Raw genomic sequence first — 7216 nt, 5'->3', positions numbered from 1 at the left:
AGAGAAAAGAAAAAGGAGGAAGGAAGAAGGGGAAAATGAGCACCCCTCCTTCGATTCCTAGCTCCGTCGCTGTCCAAACGGACGATGATCCCTACTGCACGTGCAGTGATAGCCACGGGCTCGTGAGCCATCCGAGCAAAGGACCCACGCGTTAGCGGCAGCACATCACCGGATCATGGTCCATCCAAACACGTGTAATCTTTAGGTTCAGGTGAGCTTCTCATGCTCTCTTGTTGGCACTCGACCGTAGCAAGTTAGGGGGTTTCTGCGTCTTAAATGCTTTGAGCCGTAGTAAGTTGTTTGTGGGCTCTATTTGTTCTTTTCTTAAATAAGTTCCTGTCTTTATGATTAACAAAAGTATATATAAAAAAAGACTAATAAAATACCATTCCTTGGGCCAAGTCCATCTGGATCCTCAGTCAAAGAGGATATTACGCTATTACGTCCATTATGATCCATCAAGATGGAGTCTCCATTTCTTCAAACAAGCATTCCAAGTCATGCATGCTAGGGCCTTGTTTAGTTGCCCAACTTTGGAGATGCAAAATAACTGTTGTAGCATTGTAGCACACTGTAGCGTTTCGTTTGTATTTGTGAATTATTGTCCAAATATTGACTAATTAGGCTCAAAAGATTCGTCTCGCAAAGTACAACAAAACTGTGCAATTAGTTTTTGATTTCGTCTACATTTAGTACTCTATGCATGTACCGCAAGTTTGATGTGACGGGGAATCTTCTTTTTGCATAGTGTCAAAGTTGGGACTTTGGGGAACTAAACAGCGCCCTAGGACCTGTTTCCCGCAATTGTTCCAGTGACTGCCAAGATGTCATGGCAACAACAATTACATGACAAAACAAAAAGCAATACAGGTTGAATAATATAGCCTTTCTAAAGATTTTTAAACGGGTGGCTCTTAAACTATGGATGTGGTCATGTGGAGAAATGTGATGCAATATAGTTACAGAATTTAAACGGGTGGCTACATATTAACTGAATGTAACAAATTGTGTGCTTGGGAAAATAATGGTAGTGACATGTGTATAGGAGGGAGTGTTATGGGAGAGTAAAATGCGAGAATTTCATTTTTTTTAGTTAGATTGTTGCTTTCTACTGTTTATTTAGCAGTTTGGGTGACTAGGTTTCCAATGGCAAAAATTGTAGCTATTCAATAATTTGTTTGCATTATAAGATAATATACGTCGGTCTCAATGAATGGTGGAAATCATCTATGTATTACAAATATATGCAAACATTCTCACCTTACTACACCCATGCCCCTGCGTGATAGCAGGGCTGCTGCATGCGCTGCACCGGCCGGCGGCTGTCAGGTTAACCTGACGGGGCTGGTGCCTGGAAATAGTATGTGTGCTCGCGGGTGCTCAGCTTTCAGATCTACTGATGGGAAGGAGTCCGGATCCGGATCCGGATCTCACGGCCATGAACTTACCTGGCCGCTCTCCTAGCATATCCTTCCCCTCTCCTCGCATGTGTTGTGCATGGTAAAAAAAAAGGAAAATCAGATATGAAAACAAACATCGTAAACCAACGGGGGAATCGGAACCATGGACGGAAGCAGAAAACTCCACGGAACCTACCTACCTTGAGACGGGGAAAAAATCGGAAGAACCATCCAGCCAATCAAACTCGATCTGTGGGCGTTGAGACGGAACATCGTATCCAAAGCATCGTCGGCTCGTCGCCGGGGACGCACACGCACCAAGTCCCGGGCATGCACCAACGACGCGACGACCTAGAGAATTCGTGGCGCACATCGTCGTCCGGCCCGCATGCTGTGCACGGGCCGACAGAACTCCGGCCGCTGGTGAAAGGAACTCGGCATGGAGGGAGGACGAAGATGGGTATGGTTGTTGGATCGAGAGAGAAGCAAGGAGGGCCTTGGCAGCCTTTGGGGAAGATGGAAGGAGAGGGATAGGCACGAGGGTGGCTACGGGGTGTTTGGCAGCACTCCACTTCATGAAAAAATACTCCACTCCACCGACTTCGAAAATTTCGCAGCCAAACGCGTCAAGCTCCAGCAACTCCAGCTTCAGGAAAAAGGTGGAGCGGGAGGGCAGATCCACGGGTGCTCCAAAAACTCCCTTTTCAGATCTCCTCGTGTAGTTAGTGGGTATTTACCTACCATTGCCATCGGTTACACACATACCGCTTCGATTCAAAAAAAAAAATAGACTCCTATCTTCTTTTTGCCCGTCGCTTCTTTCTTCCGCTGCCGCAAAAATCTAGCACCGCCCCTTCCTCCTTGGGCCACCGCTGGCGGTTTTTCCTGGCAAAATGGACGGCGACGTCAACCCTCCTCCGCCGATTTCTCCGATTGCATCCTCAGCTCATCCTCACGGCTCCATTTTGGTGGGGGCCATGCCGCATAGAGGCTGCTTAGCGGCAGCACCGGTCGGGGGAACTTGGGTGGCGCGGCGTCGCCACACAAGAAGAAGGCGCAGCTGGTCTGGGCGGCAGCGGTCGTGGGCCCTTGGGCGCGACCATGGGCCAGGAAGAAGGCATGGCCAGGGGCGGGTTTGGGGCCAGGAAGACGGCGATAGTGGCCTGGGCGGCAGCGAACGAGGTGCAGGTGGCATAGGCACTGCAGCCCGTGCGTTGGGTAGGTCCAGGGGTGGCGGCCAAGGCCGTGGCCATGTTGGCCAGGGCGGCGGCCGTGGCCGTGGCCGTGGCGCCGAGCTTGGCAGCCAGGCCAGTGGCCAGGATGTGGCCGGGCTTGGCAGCGAGCCCAGCGGTCAGGATGTGGTCACCTCAGACGCACAACACAAAGGATGGGTTAACTTCCGCACTCAACACACCAACTATGGATGTCTTTTGTGATGAGCTAGCCACCGCACTCTCTCTTGCTTGGAACTAGTTTCTGTCCTGCCACATGGACTATGCCGTCTTGCATCGTAGCCTCCATGTCAGACATGTCTCGGTGTCCAGCACTGTATCTAGGACTGTCCAAACCTTTTGGTGGTCCCATAGATGTATGTACAACAAGCCCCCAAGTACTTTTTAGTCAAATATAGCAGTCTCGAGTACTTTTGTAGGCTTCACCGACTAGTTTTGGTGTTCTTTGAGCACTTAATCGGGTTGAGTCTTCAAACGTACTCAAACACTGCCATGCGGCTAGAATGTGCTCAAGCCTCATTTAACTCGGTGTTGAATCCTTCAATCTTGAATTTTTAGAATCCTTCAATTTTGAATTTTTTTTATATAGAAGTGCAATGAAAGTCGCACTCCATATGGAGTAGCCCCCGAGCCTTAGGTTGAATCGAAGAATCAGGCTGAGGGTCAATCTGTAATTTATATCACTTTCCCCTTAAAACCCAGATAAAAAACTTTTTTGCCAATGGGCATGTAGCACATAGCTCCCAAGCCGTTATCCGACTAATTGGTGGGTATAAGGGTCAACCTTAGGGTCAACGTGACCATCCGTTAACAGTAACCTTATCTCCTCCGAAAATAACGGTAACTGTCAATCAGGTTTGTAATTTTCATGTCCATTAAACCTGAATATTCCTTTATTCTCGCTGCTATAACTGCGCCGTGGTTATAAATAACGGAGGAAAATATCCCTTCCATTTTACCTTTGCCATCTACTGTTTCAACTTCCGCATTGTAGCTCTAGCGCTGCCGCCGTCCGATCCTCAAGCGCTAGCGCCACCGTCCCCCACCACTCAACCCCTGAGTGTATACGAAAGAAGACTCTCATGGAAATAAGGATGGGGAAGAAAGCAGCTGCAGCCAAGGCGGTTATATGCCTTGCTTGTTTCAGCCAACTTGCATGTACGTGCTAGATTTTTCCTTGATCAACTCACATATTGATTAGTACCTTCCAATATATATACGCATGCAGAGAATAGTCGCATATGACACCGATGGTCTCATATTCCGTAGTAAGCGATTCGATTAAAATCTGGTATCAACACAGGCCCTCAGTTTCGGAGTATGAAGGCTTCATGTTCCGAAACTAATTCTAGAAGTCCGATGATTCGGTGTCAACACAGGTCCCCCCAGTTTCGGAGTATGAAGGCTTCATGTTCCGAAACTAATCGTAGAAGTCCGATGATTCAGTGTCAACATAGGCTCCCCAGTTTCGGAGTATGAATGCTTCATGTTCCGAAACTAATCATAGAAGTCCGATGCTTATCTTCAGAGCTAATGACGTCTAATTGCAATATCCAAAGCCACGTCGACTCTTCTTGAAATATAAAGAACACCATCGGCTTTGCCGCCAGTAGAAACAACAGATCAGTATGTTGACACCAAAACTTGGTGCAGTAACCAGCAAGCTTTTGCTGTCAACACATGCCCCCCAGTTTCGAAGTATGAATATTTCATGATTCGAAATTAATATCCGATACATTCTATAAGCAATTGATACTATTTTGCTTGAACCAATCAGCTGATGCAATTTTGCTTGAACCAATCGACCGATGCAATTTTTTATTAGCCAAGCAATCAGCCGATGCTTTTTGCCAAGCAGCCAATCAGCCGATACTATTTTTTATTTCAATTAGCCAATGCAATTTTAACTCCATCGGGCTGAAATATAGCTAGTAGTACTATCGGTTGAAACAAAACTCCATCAGCTGCTCTTTTATTTGTTTGTTGCCCATCGGTTGGCTTCTCTCTCTGTTACATATGTACAATCGGGCCGCCCGGCCCAGTCCGGCACAGGCCCGGCAAGGCCTGTTATTTTTCGTGCCGGGCCTAGCCCGTCACGACAGCAACTTCGTGCCGTGCCGGCCCACGGGCTGCACCGGCGGCCCAAGCACGGGCCCGCAAGGCCTTTTTCATGCCGGGCTGGCCCGTAACGCACGGCCGGCTTCGGGTCACTGCGAGCACGAAGGGCCCTCACGGCCTGCTTGGCTGCTCCCTGTGCTGTGCCTGTGCGTCGTCTCCTCGAGACCTCGACTCCTCTTGCGCGCCACCAAGCCCGCCATCGCTGTGCCGCCGGCCCCTCGCCGTCACTGGCCCCCTGCGCCACCGCCACCGGCCCTCCACACCGCCGCTCCCCGCAGCCAGCCCCCTCGACCCTCGCCGCCGCCGCGGCTGCTCTTCGCGGCCAGCCCCACGTCGTCGTGGAGGAGAAGGGTGGAGGCGGAGGTTGGAGAATGGAGAGGAAGGGGAACGGACGGGGGGAGCTAGGGAGGCGGCCGCCGGGGGGGAGGGGGGAGCTCGGGAGGCGGAGTCACGGAGAACGGACGGGGGAAGGGGAACGAACGGGGGGAGTTGGGGAGGCGGCCGCCGCGGGGGAGCCGGGGAGGCGGATTCGCAGAGAACGCCAGAACGGATGGGGGAAGGGGAACGGACGGGGAAGGGGAGTGGACCGTGGGTGAGATAAGATCGAGTGTGGAATGGATAAGGGTGAGACACGGGCCAGTAATGGGCCGGTCGTTAGTTTCGTGCCGGGCTGTGCCGCCCGTCGGGCCTAGGCGACGGCCCACGCTCGGCACGAGGCATCGGGCCAGGCCAGCCCGAGCCCGAAGAGGTACGGGCCGGGCTAGGCTTGGGACGGGCTAAAAAATCGGACTTCGTGCTTGGCTATCGGGCTGCGGGCTGCATATCCATCTATACTCTCTGTCCATCGGCCAGAGCTTCTCCTATCAGCTGCTCTTTCCCTTTTTTTTTGCCCATCGGCCCACTGCTTTCACTCGTTCCTTTGCCCATCGGCCGACTGCCTCCTCCTTTTTTTATGTGTTCTTTTCCCAATCGGCCGACTGCTCCTTTCTTTTTCTCTTTCTTTCTTTCTTGTCCTTCGGCAGGGACTTTCTATCCGCTACTCTTTTTTTTATATTTCTTTCTTGTCCATCGGCGGACCGAAAAATCTTCCATCGGCTGCTGATACTTGCTTTCTTTGGAAAAAATATTTTCCATCGGCTCTTTCCATGGGCCAGCTGGTGCTTGCTTTCCTTTCAACTGGCCGATAATAAAAACCTACATCGGCTACTATGTGCCCGCCGATGCTTGTTTCGCTTGAACTGGCCAATATATAACATCAGCAAGGGTGGAACCAATTTATAAGCCTTTCTTAACCAGCCATAGCACCTTCGGGTTAACCCTTTTACACGAAGCGAGAATGAAAGTGTAAGCAGAGTGCTATGTGTACGCGTGCCTGCCCCTCGAAAGGGCTGGGCGGTGCGGCTTTGGAGGACGGGATGTTACAGTAATCCAAGTGTCAAATTCGAGAGCGAATCGGCTCATATTCTGATTCGCTTTACAGAATCGTAATGGCCGGGCAGCCGATACGGGAACAAAACGATCGGCTAGGTCAGCCGATGTATGCGAACAACAGTTGAAATAGATCTAATCGGCTGTATAACAGTTGATTAATTAAAAACCAGGGTAAAAGCCGATCGAAACTTATTCCAAACTGGGATAGTGGTGATAAAAACTAAAGAGCAAGATTAAACGAATAAACTTGCAGATTTAGTAGATATCGATAACTTGGTGAATAAATCTAGACGAAATAATAGTGATGTGACGGAAGTTAAAGCCTAAAAATTACTCGATAAACGCGGAACTTACAATCCAGCCGGAGATCAAGTTGATGCAGCCCTGCTAGCTTGGAAGAACTCGTGAAAAAGAAGAAAAGTTTGGCGAAGTCGCCGACTTGAAAGTAAATTGCAAAGTTGTAAAGATTTGTTTGATTGATGTGTATATGCTTACAGACCTCGCAGTACCTCTATTTATACAAGTGTTAATCATTATGCATGAAAAAACAAAAAGATATTAAGGTAAACCTAATTGTAAAAACATCAATATTTCTCGTCATCCTTCAGGCAGAAACCTACTTGACATTAACATGAAACTACTATTTAGAGTTAAAAAGTGATACGAAATACACATTCTATTAATTCAAGAGTAGTGCCACTTAATGCAAGGACTAATTGAGGGGGACAAACAAAAGTTAGAAAGAACTTGCATGCTGCGGCCATAGCACCATGCACCGCACAGCAGCTCTGTTTATGCTCTGTTTATGTGCCTGACACCAGACGTGCCTTAAGAACGATAGTCCTATATCATAGAATGGAATAAAGTGATCCTGAAAAATCAAAACCGTAGAGCTCTAATAAGATTTATAATTTGAAATTGATAACCTTAAAGAGACAGATTGTTTAATCAACAAGATGCCGAGAGAAGTGAATGACAAGTAGCTGGAGCTTCATTGTTTCATATATGCGTACCTCCATAAAAGACAAAAGCAAA

At 48.8% G+C, this 7216-nt stretch overlaps 1 long non-coding RNA gene across 1 annotated transcript; it reads right to left on the bottom strand.

The window, feature by feature from the left end:
* Window positions 1-532: 532 nt before the first annotated feature.
* On the bottom strand, window positions 533-2205 carry LOC117848795 (uncharacterized). The gene is made up of 2 exons (XR_011897718.1): window positions 1261-2205; window positions 533-816 (listed from the first exon to the last, which is right to left on the bottom strand). It is a non-coding gene; the product is annotated as an uncharacterized lncRNA (long non-coding RNA).
* Between the last annotated feature and the right edge of the window lie 5011 nt (window positions 2206-7216).

This window comes from Setaria viridis, chromosome 3, assembly GCF_005286985.2.
Source record: "Setaria viridis chromosome 3, Setaria_viridis_v4.0, whole genome shotgun sequence".
Classification (NCBI taxonomy): domain Eukaryota; kingdom Viridiplantae; phylum Streptophyta; class Magnoliopsida; order Poales; family Poaceae; genus Setaria; species Setaria viridis.
The sequence above is the reverse complement of the archived record's forward strand: the minus strand, read 5'-3'. Positions and strand labels throughout refer to the sequence as shown.